This window comes from Rhipicephalus microplus, chromosome 7 (genome assembly GCF_043290135.1).
Source record: "Rhipicephalus microplus isolate Deutch F79 chromosome 7, USDA_Rmic, whole genome shotgun sequence".
Lineage (NCBI taxonomy): Eukaryota > Metazoa > Arthropoda > Arachnida > Ixodida > Ixodidae > Rhipicephalus > Rhipicephalus microplus.
The window spans coordinates 96,071,440-96,084,738 of record NC_134706.1 but is presented as its reverse complement, the minus strand read 5'-3'; the positions used below and the strand labels follow the sequence as shown (position 1 = coordinate 96,084,738).

The 13,299-nt window shown below is 43.3% G+C and overlaps 1 protein-coding gene and 1 non-coding gene across 6 annotated transcripts in view; one reads left to right on the top strand and one right to left on the bottom strand.

The window, feature by feature from the left end:
- The window catches only part of LOC119179773 (uncharacterized), a 252,867-nt gene that overhangs the window by 15,273 nt on the left and 224,295 nt on the right, over positions 1 to 13,299 (top strand). The window lies entirely within an intron of this gene.
- Positions 11,857 to 11,929, bottom strand: TRNAT-CGU (transfer RNA threonine (anticodon CGU)). Its single transcript has one exon. It is a non-coding gene; the product is annotated as a tRNA-Thr (tRNA).

Genomic DNA, 13,299 nt, shown 5'->3' with positions numbered 1-13,299 from the left:
AATGAAATTAGTTTGAATGGGGAGGTCCTCTTGAGGGAACATTTTCACACATGTATGCTGCCCTGACGCCGCAACAAGTGCACTTGGTGAAAGGCTGGCTCGAAGTGATGTGCAACACGCCTCCTGTCCAAACTAAAAGTAGGCACTCACAAACCTGAAGGCCACTGAGAAAGACCATGCAATGTACATGTATGAATTCAAGCCACCAAGTTCTGATTAGCACATTTGAAGTCGTTACATTAGAAAAACTACGAGCTCCTGCATCCTGCATTTTCCCTAAGGAAATGCAGGATGCAGGAGCTCGTAGTTTTTGCTCGTAGTTTTAGAGCTCCTGCATTTTGCATTTTCCCTAAGGAAAATGCAAAATGCAGGAGCTCTAAGTTTTTAGAAATTTTGGAATCTGTGTGACGATGCATCTAGACTACATAAGCTCTGCCCGTAAAAAATATATTCGTAAAGACAAGCGTGCCACAACACATTTATGAAAATAAAAATAAAAAATTAATCTACAACCACTTTTAATTAACTGCTCAGCTCACACTTGCATCATTAAAAAGGAGTATTAGAAGTAAGGGTGCACTTAATGTGCCTCGCAACAATGATTCTCGGTTGGCTCGCTCGTGTTTCCTTTCTTTCTCGAGACTCTGCGCTCGTTTCATGCCTATCGAAGAGCCCAAGTCGTGTTGATAGCAGCCTCCTGTTTGCAACCTTGAAGCACCCGGCACATGGTGACAATACAAGAAAGTCATATGACGTGCATCATTATTCCTGTGCAACATGAATACCTGCTGTATGCTTTTGCTTCTTGAAAGGAAGTTGTAATTATTCAGACAACAAACAAGAGGAACCAGCGGTATGGGACTCGGAACCAACGTTGCAGCTAATGTGCAAACCATAACTTATCTATGACATGTAATGTTTGAAATCAAGGGCTGTAACTCCATCTGGCATCACAATAATTAGGAGTAACGAAAGAACCGAATTGCAAAAGCCAGGGAAAGTATAGGGGATGTTAGTTGTAGTGATTATGATGCTTGTGAAAAAAGTAGGACAAAAAGATAACTAGCCACTGGCAGGGTTACCTGCATGTTACCTTTTCACCCCCTTTGCTTTCTTTAAATTTACGTTGCTATTCTTGCAAGTAACATCTTTTACACTTTCTTTGGCTTTTCGGTCAGTTAGTTCTAATTAATGTTATGCTTAGCAAAGAAAAAGAAGCCCTTAAAGTTTTCCTTCTTTTGTTCATCTGGCACTACAGTAAGTCGGAAGCATTACATACCTTACTATTTCAAAGCAGACTTGGAAAATCCTGTTCACGATGGCCTGCCTTACAGGCCGCACAACTGGCTCTCCTTTTTGGAGAATCTCCTCATATGGTGCAAAAGAAGGAAGTTTGAACTCCAAGTAGTCATACTGTTTTTTTAGAGGTACGTGTGCTTCCAGCAGCTCTGTTGTGCAGATGGAGTCAGCATCAAAACTGAATGTTAGTGCCAATTTTCAAGCTCACAGAATATTAAGCAACTGTTTTGCAGGTAACAAACATTGCAGCACCTTTTATATGGTGACACAGTGAAAATAACTTGCTCAACAAGTGTTCTGTACTATTCTGTAATGTGCAGAATTGCATGTGTAAAGTTCTAGGTCTTGCCTCTGATTAAGACTCTTGTGAAGGCTCATGTTCACTAGAGCTTCGGCAGCCCTAGCTTCATTGAATGCTGGTTGAATGCACAATAAGGAAACTTTATAGCTGTAGAGCTTTTTTATTCATACCACAACAAGCATTGTAAACCACAATATCTGTGGAATTTTGTGAATTGGTGCGTTAAACGGAATCGAGAATAAAGATAGTACACAGTCCTTTTAAAGCTTGCCAGGAAAGGTCACAGCTCAGCGAAAACATGTGAAAAGAAATTTTATCATGCTTAACTGCCCTGAAAATGACCAAAGTTTCACGAATATATTTTATCAGAGAAAGGTTTGTGCATCCTAGAATATGAATATGATAGAACATACTTCAGTAAGTTGTGGTAACACATTGTGTGACGGTGGCTATGAAGGGAATAAAAATTGCATCAAATCCTGTTTCAATTTTTGAAGAAATTTTGCCAATAATTCACAAGTACCTGACAATTACTGGCCAGTGAACAAGTCAGTCAAGATATGTTTTTGCGTTAATAACCAGATTGACGGGCATCTTTAACTTTAGAACTTATGAGCTTCTGGAAGCTTATTATGAGGTGGTGCCAGTCTTCTTTTGCAAGATTTTCTGGAGGCACAAGCAAACGGCACTCTGCTTGCAAGAAATGAAAAATGCATAGCAGCAGGCTTTGCTGAGGACCAGACACCTTGTAGAGAATCCGTCTCTGGACGGGAATGCCGCTGGTGAAATAATGAATATAGGGTGAATTGAATATAAGACAAGTGAAAAGAATGTAATTTACATTTTCTCATAGAAAGCATCTATTTGCTTGATATGCTCACAGGCCACATTCAATGAGTAAATGTAGCTGCGGTTGTGGTACATTTCAATCCACATCGCTTTCACAATCGTCCACTAGTTCCTCGCATAAGCCTGTGGTATTGGAAGATTTTAACCCAAATACAATCGCCCTTTTCTCGAGAATGCGGAATAAGCGGGCCTCTTTTGTCTGGCTTCTCATGGCGAGGCATTCGCAAGCTTTCTGCTCTTGTTTTCTGGAAGTTTACAAAAACTGTCGTGTCAACTTCTGTTCCTCTAGGAGCTGTGCCAGCAGCAGCGTGTCCTTGTGGTTCCGCCTGCTTTCACTTTCGATGCAGTTGGTAGGCTGCGGAGTTCGTTGTGCCTTCGTCCTTGTGCTTTCTGCAGTTGTGGTGGAGATGCTGGGCGTTGCAGAAATAGTCGGCGCCATTAGTAGTGGTAGGGCGGGGGAAACGGCTCAGCGAGGCTGGCGACTGGGGCTAGGCAAATCAGGCTCGCCGCGAACTACTACTCCTTCCAATGCTGTACACCACGCTGTGCACGATCTTAAAGAAGAAAAAAACAAATATACTAGACTTGGTGCCTGTATTGTGTGTGCACCCATTCATGTAGTTGTACATGTGTGTTGTCATTTTGGAATACTACGAGACTGTTGTGTACACGTTTTAATAATCCCCCGAGGAGAGCTTCTGTTGTGGCACAGTTGCACTGGAGAAACTTGCGGTTGCAGAAAGTGAACAGTGGCTGCGGGCACGGCAATGTCGTACAACACATACACACATGCACTCCTCACAGAAGGCACTGGCACATCGCCGAAAAAGACTAGCATAGGCCAAGCAGAGGTCCAAACTGAGGACGTTGAACGTTCAGAAAAAAAAAAATTTACCTATGTTCCGGTTTTTACTGTTGGTACGCGAGTGAAAAGATGAAGAGTAAGGCCCTTTCGACGGATATACAAGACCGCGCCAGTCGCGCTGCTCTGTGAACCCTGGCGGCAGTCTATTCTCTGCTGTCTAAAATGCGTTTAGAATGACCCTGCATGATAAACAGGCAAACTTCAAAACTCATTTCCTTGCTACTTAACTTGCCATATAGTATACCATTCGCGAGTCGGTCTTTTCCACAACCTAAGACAAGTAGTGAATAGAAAAATTTGGGGTTGAAACAAAACATCTCTGTGCTTCATCTAACTTGCCTTGTGCCATCAGTTCATCAGTTTTCTTTGGTGTGACGCCTGCATTCGTCTAGACATGCACATTGAGCAGTGAACTGATGATGCCGAGAGTCGGATGGGCACCACCAAAATTTCTGCCCATATTGTAGAATAAAAGGCAGTTTGCAGTGATCAGAAGTTTCTCTGGCAGTGGGTGAATGAGAGGAAATCCTCTGGATTGGAACAATACTGAACAGGCAGTCTGCAGTGTCGATACTGAGACGCGATTGAAGTTGAGAGAGTTGTAGTTTGCAAATGTGGGCATCGCCCAATGTTCGGAAGGTCCAGGGACGTTGACTAAATCAAATGTACGACTCTGAGCATGCTCATCCATTTCCACAACTTCTGGCGACAACTTCGCACGTTGTGCTTCTCGTTGTAAACGCTGCTTCTTGATGTCGCCGATATCTTGAGGTGATTGGTTTTTCTTGTGGAGTATCTGTGTGCAGGCTTTTTTGAGAAATTGTCAGGGATTTATGGGTACTCGGTCTAAGATACATGCACTCTCCGTTTTGGGGTAAGTGATCAGACAACCAATCCACCTGGCGTGCTAAGTGTGGACATGTAGACAACAAAACGCAACTCGCGAACAATCAATAAATTCTGGATGAATTGTGAGCCATCGTGTATGAAAACTGTGTTTTTGTCTGCACTGACATTTGTTACTCAAAGCCAATGGTTGGGGTTTCGAACATGTAAAATTTGAACGAAAAACCTTCGATTTGAGTGAATTGTAAACGTTGGTCCAGTTAGAGATATTCAAAGCCGATGCAAGTAGGATATTTTTTCTTAATTGAATACTGTGCGAGATTTAGAACGCTATGTGATATGGAGGTGCCCTATACCAGAACATTTAAATCTGCATATAAAAGAGAATACCTTTTGTAGACGTTTAGCATGTCTGTTTTAACCATCGCAAGGCCTACTTTTTTTACTTGAATTAGAAAAAATTTACACTTGAGAGCTTTCACTTTTATTGGCCGCCCCCTTCTTACTTTAACCGAAGGTACCACAAGTTTTATACTGTTAGAATGCCCGAGATAGATTGGGGCAGTAGTTTGTGCTAACTGAGCTAGTGCAGCTTTTACGCTCGCAGGAGTTTGGTTATGAGGAAATGTGGTTAAATTTCTGAAGAGAGCTTTGTAGGATGAAAGTTTTTCCATTAACTCCTTCTCACCGCAATTCGATAATGCGTTAGCCATGCTTTCGAACGTTTCACAAGGACTTTTATAAGCATAAGCATACTTCTCTTGTGCTGTGTCAAGCTTCACCCAGGGTGGTGACTGAATTCTGCTTGGTACCACTGGTGTGGCATTAATCGTTGCATAGCTGTCACTCGGGAAATGATCCTTGCACTATCTGTCCGGTATGAAGGCGTTGTCGTAAAGATCTCGCTTGGTAAAGTTACGCACTGCTAAAATATGTGCGCAAGGCAGAGTGTACTGGTTATACAAAGCACAAGTGCAAGAAGTCAAGCATAACTCTGTACTGTAATCTTGGTGAAACTACTAGAGAAAAATCAAAAGTGGAAGTGACTTGATAACTTACATTTTTGAACATCTCATACAGCTCTAGTGCTTTACTTGTAGCCTCAGAAGTGCAATTACAGGACTATTCTGGCTGAATTGGGTCATTGAAATGATTTGTGTATAGGCTCAGCTTCATTTCTTTAAGCTTGGAGAACTGTAGAGATAAGGAATTATTATCTATGTAACCTACCAATGCTTCTATTGCTTGAACCAAATGCATGCTTGAAGTGAGATGATAATCCTTTAATTGTGGCACTCCATGCAATTATTCGTATTATTACCAAATGTAGGAAGGGCTTGCCGATATGCATGTACCCAGATTTCTTTACACAAAAGCCAGTTATGCATATAGTAAGAAATGAAATCTGTGCAAGTCGTAGCTTGGAGGTCCGAAAGCTTGTCGGAGTTGTTTTGCACAGTGGCGGAATAAACTAAACATTTTAAATGAAAGCGGAAGCCACTGATCATGTTGCTGTCTAGCCTTTTCATTTACCTTTTGCTGGAAACAGTGCAACACATGTCAAGTACACAGTTATATGTTAAATTGGGAAGAATCTCGATTAAAACGCACTGTTCATTCAGATCTTTATCAATCATCACAACTTTGTAAGTAGACAACAAATGGGATAAAATATACAAACTTTAGGAACATAGGCTCAGCAATATCAGTCATCTTGTTTCGTAAGAAGGCTTAACGCACAGGTCCCTCACGACCACTACCATCTTGAACTGATATAGAGCAAACAATATAGCCATCAATATTCACTTTATACCTTCCATCAATAAATAGAATCTCTGGATACCTTTCCAAAAACTTGCACATGTGTGTTTTTCAAAGTATGCATTGCAGGTTATTATTCTGATTTACTTCATAGTGAATGACCCAGTTTCCAAATGAAAACATTCCAAAGAATGTTTTGATTTTGTGGGTCGTTCCTTCAGAATTATACCTATGCTTTGCAGAGCATACAGATTTGTGCAGCGTGTGGATTCCTCGAACATGTCTTCGCTGAAGTACCTTGAGAACAACTTGCACTGTTACAATACTCTGTTGAAGTCACTTTCTGTGGGATGAAAACTAGGGTGTAGAGCCACAAAGCTAACAGCTCTCCAAGCAGTTTTTTTTCTTGCCATTTTCCTCTTTCTCATCGTTTTCAGGGGGTGCGGAAGCTGGTTCTGTCACCGCGAAAGGCTCTGGCTCAGCATCTTCATAATCGATCGGAAAAATATTTTCCTGTTCGTAACGTCTAATACCAATGCACAAATGTAAATAATGCTACACATGACAATTTCAAACCTTGCACTTGTCAGCGGCACTCGAGTTCACCCAGCCGCAGTGTTTACAACATGCGTGCATGGCGGCCAAACATCGACGATGGCAATGGTCCGGAAACGCTGTCTGCCACTTGAATTCAAAGAAAACACACACCAGGCCAGAAATACAATCATTGAAAAAGAGGAAATTCTACTCCCTTGCAGTTGGTGTCGATTGTCGTCCTCGTTAGCATCAGAGAGTCTGACATGTTTCCGTCGCCAATTTCTTCCGACACCTCTTCAGCCGTGCTCTCCTCGAGCCTTACCCTATTTCTCATGATTTTTTATACCTGGAATGCACAGTTTATGATGTTTGTGGCAAGAAAACACTCGTATGCCAAAACAAAGCATGTTTTGTTATCCGTACTGATAGCGGCACCGTGTACACAATTGTGTACACGTGCATGCGACTTCAGCTTTCAAACGCAATTATGATACGGTAGACCACCTACACTGTTCATATTTGCCTTTTAGGCTAGCAGGTTCATACGGAACGGCAAAAATTGTTTCACTAAGTCGCCTAACCCTAAACACTTTTACAGGGAGTTAGAAAGCGAGCGTACCGGCTTCGCCGTAGGAGGTGCTGGCGTCGCGGCACCGCTCCATCTTGCTCCGCAGCAGACGTTCCGCCGCAGCCGGCTGCGGCCTAAATCGGACGGAGTGTTCGTGGCTGTTTCACGCGTATTTTCACGTCTTCTGGCGTTCTGGGTTAAAGAATTTGTGATACGAGGCAAAACCGGTATTTACCCACAGCGGCTTGGTATATTTCCTTGCGTATTTCACTTCAAAACTGGGTCTCCGCCGCTCTTTCAGGAATGTAGCAGTTAGATACACGGGTACTTTTAAAGGCAATTCGATGATGCCCGCATAAAGTTTGTGAAAGTGCCAGAGGCGCCCGAAAAGTGTTTAACACTCTGGCCAATTCACACTTCATTCTGTACAAGCTGGTATCGCGTGCCTGTGAAATATGTGCGGCCGTTCGCCTGTTTCCGCCACTATCAAATGGTGGCTAATTCACTCCTGAGAAGTAATGGGAAAATATCTCCGTCCCGATTCTTAACCTCTTCACTACCGGCCTAAGAAGGAATGAAGAAAACCTTAGTTTTTTACAAAGCTTTATTGAACACTTCAGTCTTAGTCTATAACAAAAAAAAAACAGTGAAAAAATTCCCGTTATTTGATGTAATTCTAGAATGTCCACACTTGTGGACATTGGTTGTCAACAATGTCAAAAGGGTGTCCACATACGGGGACATCGGTTGCCAGCGTTGTGGAACTTGACGAAGCAATTTTTGCCTTGCAGACATAGGAAAACATTGCATTTGGTGCACTTAACTCTCGTCTTCCCTTTGCAGTTTTTGTTTCTGCACCGCATTGCATTTTTTGGGCTGCAGCATTCGGGAAAGTGATCAAAGTGGTCACGCCGTGTGTCAAGGTTTGGCAGTTGCACAGGCCTTGAGTTGTCAGTCGCAGGCGGATCGCTCCTTTCCTTGCGGTTGTGCATGGGGTTTTCCCTTATTAGTGTCTCAGCGATGTCTTGCTTGAACTGCAGCTGGCTAAGCACTTCCTTTTTTGGTATGCCCATGGCCTGGGCGTCACGCTGATACAAGATCCATGAATTGCATACGGCAAGGTCCAGAAAGTGAGTGAAAAACCTCACCGTCCACTTTCTTGTTTTGATGTTTATCCGATAGTACGACACACATCGGTCGACCAAGTCTACACCACCCATGAACTTGTTGTAATGAGCAACAATAGCTGGCTGGGGAACAGGAACCTTCTTTTTTGCTTCTTTGCACCACCGCATGCATGTGGCGACGGGGTCGCACCCAACGGCACTTGTCATCAAAAGAACACTCTTATTATCTTTCCACTTCACCACGCACACTTCTCCATCATCTCGTACAAGGCAAGCGCTGTCACCCCGCTTCATTGCTTTGTCGCTTGGAAGGTTTGCAGCCGCACCCTCTGTACGGTTTGCATTGGCTGTCCCAGTAAGAAACACTGTTCTTTCTAGAAGGTGGTCCATGATTCGCAGGCCTGTAAAATACCTGTCAGTGAAGATTTGTGCTCGGTCATCCGTTATGGTTGTTGCTAGCTTCTTGACCACTGCTCCCCCAAGGCCATACAATTTTGAGTCATCAGCGTCTACAGTATTCTTCCCGGTGTAAACAACGAAGTCAACGACTAGACCGTCAGGGGAGGCTAAAACGAAATTCTTGAGACCGAGTGGATTCGGTTTCGAAGGGAGGTACTGCTTGAATCCACATCTTCCTGAAAATGGGATCATCTGTTCGTCGATCGACAGTTCTTTTGAGCGGGGCAGTGCTCGGCAGGCGGCTTGGAAGCAATTCACTATTGGTCGAACAAGGTGAAGCTTGTCTTCCTTTTGGCGTGCTGTAGTTGCTGAAGTGTCGACAAAGTGCAGGTGATTACGCAGCTCGTAAAACCTGTTCCTTGTCATGTGGTCCGCAACAGATGGTGTCCTTGTTCCTCGAGACCAATAGAGCTGGACCTGGGGAAGGTGCATAATCCCCATCAGCAGGTGGATCCCAGCAAGCTTTCTTACTTCAAGTGTACTGGTTTGCACAGATCGGTGGTTTCGTTTCTGAAATTTGTTTGCTCAGCAACTTCCTTCCAAAAGTCCAAAGGAAAATATTTTTCAAAGTACTCGTGCGGTGTCAGAAACTCCCGGAAATCATCGTCTTGGTTGTCGTTGTCAGGACAGTCCCTCTTGCAAAATCTGTAACAGCGAAACGAATATTTAATTTTAACGAACCGACAGAAAAAACGTGAGAAACACTTACGCTTGCGAGGTCCAGGAACTTTTCTTCTTTTTTTTCGTTGGTCACTGGGCAATATCCGGTTCAGGTTCATCTGCAGACTCGCCTGAAGACTCTACATCACTTGCAAGTGGTGACGAGGCTCATTCTTCTTCGTCTTCTGAGTCTGAGAGGCCCACATCACTTTCTTCTAGCATGGCAACGATCTCTTCATCGGTCAGGAACCTAGCTGTTGAGCGCATACCCGGAAAGCAGTACCCCCTTTTAGAACTTATGTCCACAAACGTGGCCCATCGTATAGACGCTTATCGCAAGTCAATAGTTGTGAATACCGTAGTAATAATGCTTTATTGTGCTTCCGCTGCGCGTATATTCAATATGTGAGCAGAAAATATTATGTAATGTTTACAAAATATAGAATAATAGCCAAAAACGTACCTCTCCTTCGCTGCGTGTCGCTGGAGCTGGGCGCCGCCATTTCACCTGTTTGTCACGGCGCTTCTGGTCGACTACTGACGCCCTCTGTCTCCTATTGTGAAAACTATGAAGATGGCTTTGAAAAGCGCCAAATTTGAATTCTTCAAAAGTGCTATTGGCACATCGCCCAAATGTAAACGTCCACAAACGTGGACTCCGGTAGCGAAGAGGTTAAAGCGAAGATTATATGGCTACGGTTCCATGTACTTGACTGTCCGGGGACGAGGGCTCCCACTGTCTCTGAAGCGCGTGATGCGTTGGAAAAGGAACGTCCGATGCGTTTGCTAATAACACGCGGTCACCACAAAAGCCGCACGCTGTTAAAAGCGTGATTTAGAACCCGAGCGTATACGGCTAATCAACAGGATATGCACCACCGTCAATATTACAATGTGACTTAGATTTTAAACCTTCTGACCCTTGAATGTGCACTTTGAGGTGATTACAGTTAGTAACCACTATATTCAAAGTTGTTGAAGTAAGTGTGTGCGCGTGCGCACACGCATTTCTATATTAGAAATTATCGCCATCCACGATCACGGCGAAATATTGTTCTTACCTTTCTCCTATACTCCGTATCAATCCCATGTCGTGTGTTAAAAAGCTTTCGTGGTCATCCACCTTTACGTGAATGGAAAGGTTCGCGAGTTTTTTGTTCTCTGTATGTTACAATGCGACTTAATGTGATTGGGGTCAGTTGTCAACTAGCTAGTGAAGACACCTTTGATTTAATCTTATTTGGGTCAATTGTCAACTAGCTTTACGATTCAGAAAACGAACAGTCTACCATTAAGAATCAACAACCCACGTTTTGAAATGAAATGACTTTATTTCAAAAAAAAAAAAAAAAAACCAAGCGCTATTTTATGGGAGATATTCAGGGGAAAAGGTTGTGGGTACTCAACTTGACTGGCCCTAAAATAGATGGCAGGCTGCAGCGGAGCAGGAACACTTACTGCCAAGGGGAAAAAAAAATGAATAAAAAAAGAGGAGAGAGACAGAGAGAGGAAGCAATGCACAACTGACAAATACTACAGGTTACAATCCCAGAATTTCAAATATATATATATATATATATATATATATATATAGGTATGAGATATGGCACAACGGGAGCGTTGTCAACAAGGATAAATATATTTATTTCCCAACAGTTTCGGGAGGGGTCCTCCCTTCATCAGGGGATGAGTTATACTGACATGAGCTTCCAACCTTCGTTGCTGCCGCGTCCCTCTCGCCTTGAAAAATGTTTGCGAGAGTGTGAGGGAACTAGAAAAAGAAAAAAAAAGGGGGGAGAAAAAAGACGAAAAAGAAAAAGAAGGAAAAGAAAGAAAGTAAAAAAGAGGAAGAACCACTGTCAACACTGAGAACGAAGCCAACTGTCCGTCTACATCCACATAAGGTTCATATCACGTGCTGTTCAGTTCTTGACGTGTGTCAGGCCACCCAAGATTGTCGCCGCGGTGCCGGGAGGGTCCGTGACGGCGTGCATAAAGAAAGGGGTTTCCCCGTAATGGGTCGGTCGGCAGGTGGCGTGCGTAAAGGAAGGAATTCCCGTTAATGGGTCGGTCAGCTATTTACCTTTAATCTTCGTCCGTTTCCCTTCAATGGTCATCAAGTGGTAGGCGAAGGTAAGCACTTTGTATGTGCATGTGGAAAAAAAAAAAAAAGAAAGGACAGTGTACACGTACGAGTCAGTCAGAAAAAAGCATGGTCTCCAGCTATCAATCTTGGTCACCAATTTTCTCCTGGCTTACTTCTCGGAGGCAGTTGAGTTTTCCGGGGTCCTCGTTGATGCCGGCTACTACTGTACGAAATTTGAAGACTAACTGGCCCATTGAATTATTACTCCCACACACACACACACACACATATATATATATATATATATATATATATATATATATATATATATATATATATATAAGGGAAAGAAGTGTATACCTAAGGGCTCGTTTTTCCTTGTTTTAACACAATGTTAATGAGATATAACAGACAGTAATGCCAAGGAATGTACAGGGGAAGTTATTAAAACCAATGGAATGTAAATAAGAAGAAAGAAAAGTGGATGAAAAAATTACCAACTGTGAGCAGGAATCGAACCTACGACCTTCGAATTACGCGTTCGATGCTCTAACCACTGAGCTATCACAGCGGCCCTCCCTCCATCCACTTTTTTGGGTTTTTTCATCCACTTTTCTTTCTTCTTATTTACATTCCATTGGTTTTAATAACTTCCCCTGTACATTCCTTGGCATTACTGTCTGTTATATCTCATATATATATATATATATATATATATATATATATATAATGTGGACATAGCTATAACACCTAAGCAAAAACAGACAAACAATGAAATTTCCTTCACACAAGCTATGTACGATATAATTTCTGGCAAAGAAAAGTGCCCCCAGGGTGGAAGCCTACAGCAGCTTTGCCTGCTTTCTCGCTGCCTTTACTTGAGCACTGGAACTTCGATGCTGCTCCAGAAATCTGGAGTAGAAGTGCATGCGTTTTGCAAGGTAAAATTTAATAATGCGTGCACTGAGCTCCTGAAAGTGCAAGGGGCACCCAACAGGACTAAGCGTATTTTCTGACAACTCTTCTAGAATTCTCCGGAACAGGTCGCCAAAACCTGGTTTGACTTAGTGTTCCGCTCTATGACGCACTCGATGCCTGACAACATGCACGTTAAAGCTGCAGATGGATGCTTAAGAGCGCCAGGCACAAAAGACCTTAACTGAGTGAGGACGGCGGCAGGTGCAGCATCTGATGCAGCTTCCAAAGTACAATGGCAATCACTGCAGCTCGTCATCTTGGCTGCCTTCTTAACAACGTAACCGCCAAGATAGTACAGAACAGCCGTAGATGCAGCTGAGCGGCTGTCGCTGCGTTGGGAGTGCGTCGCCATCCACGTCCTCCTGCAGCTCAATCTGGCCAATAACCATGGCCAGCTTCCGCTGACGGTCTTCTTTTCGGGACAAAGCCTCCAACTTCTCGGCGCTGAGGCTCCACACTCACTAGGACTGGATCCGCCTCACCGGTGCAATTGCCTTTCGTTGCCATTTTGAGTGGGGTGTAAAGGCTCAGTAGCCTAAAGATCTGCCCGAAGTGCGTGATTGTCGGGTGACCTTCATTACCTCTAAAGCTTCTCACCACACCAAAGAAGCGCTGAAAAAAAGAGAAAGTAAGTCTTTGAACACAGTAGCCAAAAATGGTAATTTCAAAACAAAGAAGCCCAATGAGGGCTACCTCTAATGGGTCCTGGTTAAGCTTCGCGGTCAGCACGTATCTGACGTCCTTGTTGTGTAGCCAGGTGATAATGTCAATAACCGACATTAGCGTCACCCGAAGAGATTCATTAGTCATCTGGCTGGCAAATAGCTTCATGTTGTTAACACTCTCCTCCTCTGTTGATTTCAGCATGTCAAGAAACTTGATGATGACCTGGAATACCAAGTGCTGTGGTGTGTAGGACGTTGTTTAAAATGGTAAACACTTTGAGCATGTAAAAGCGTTTTG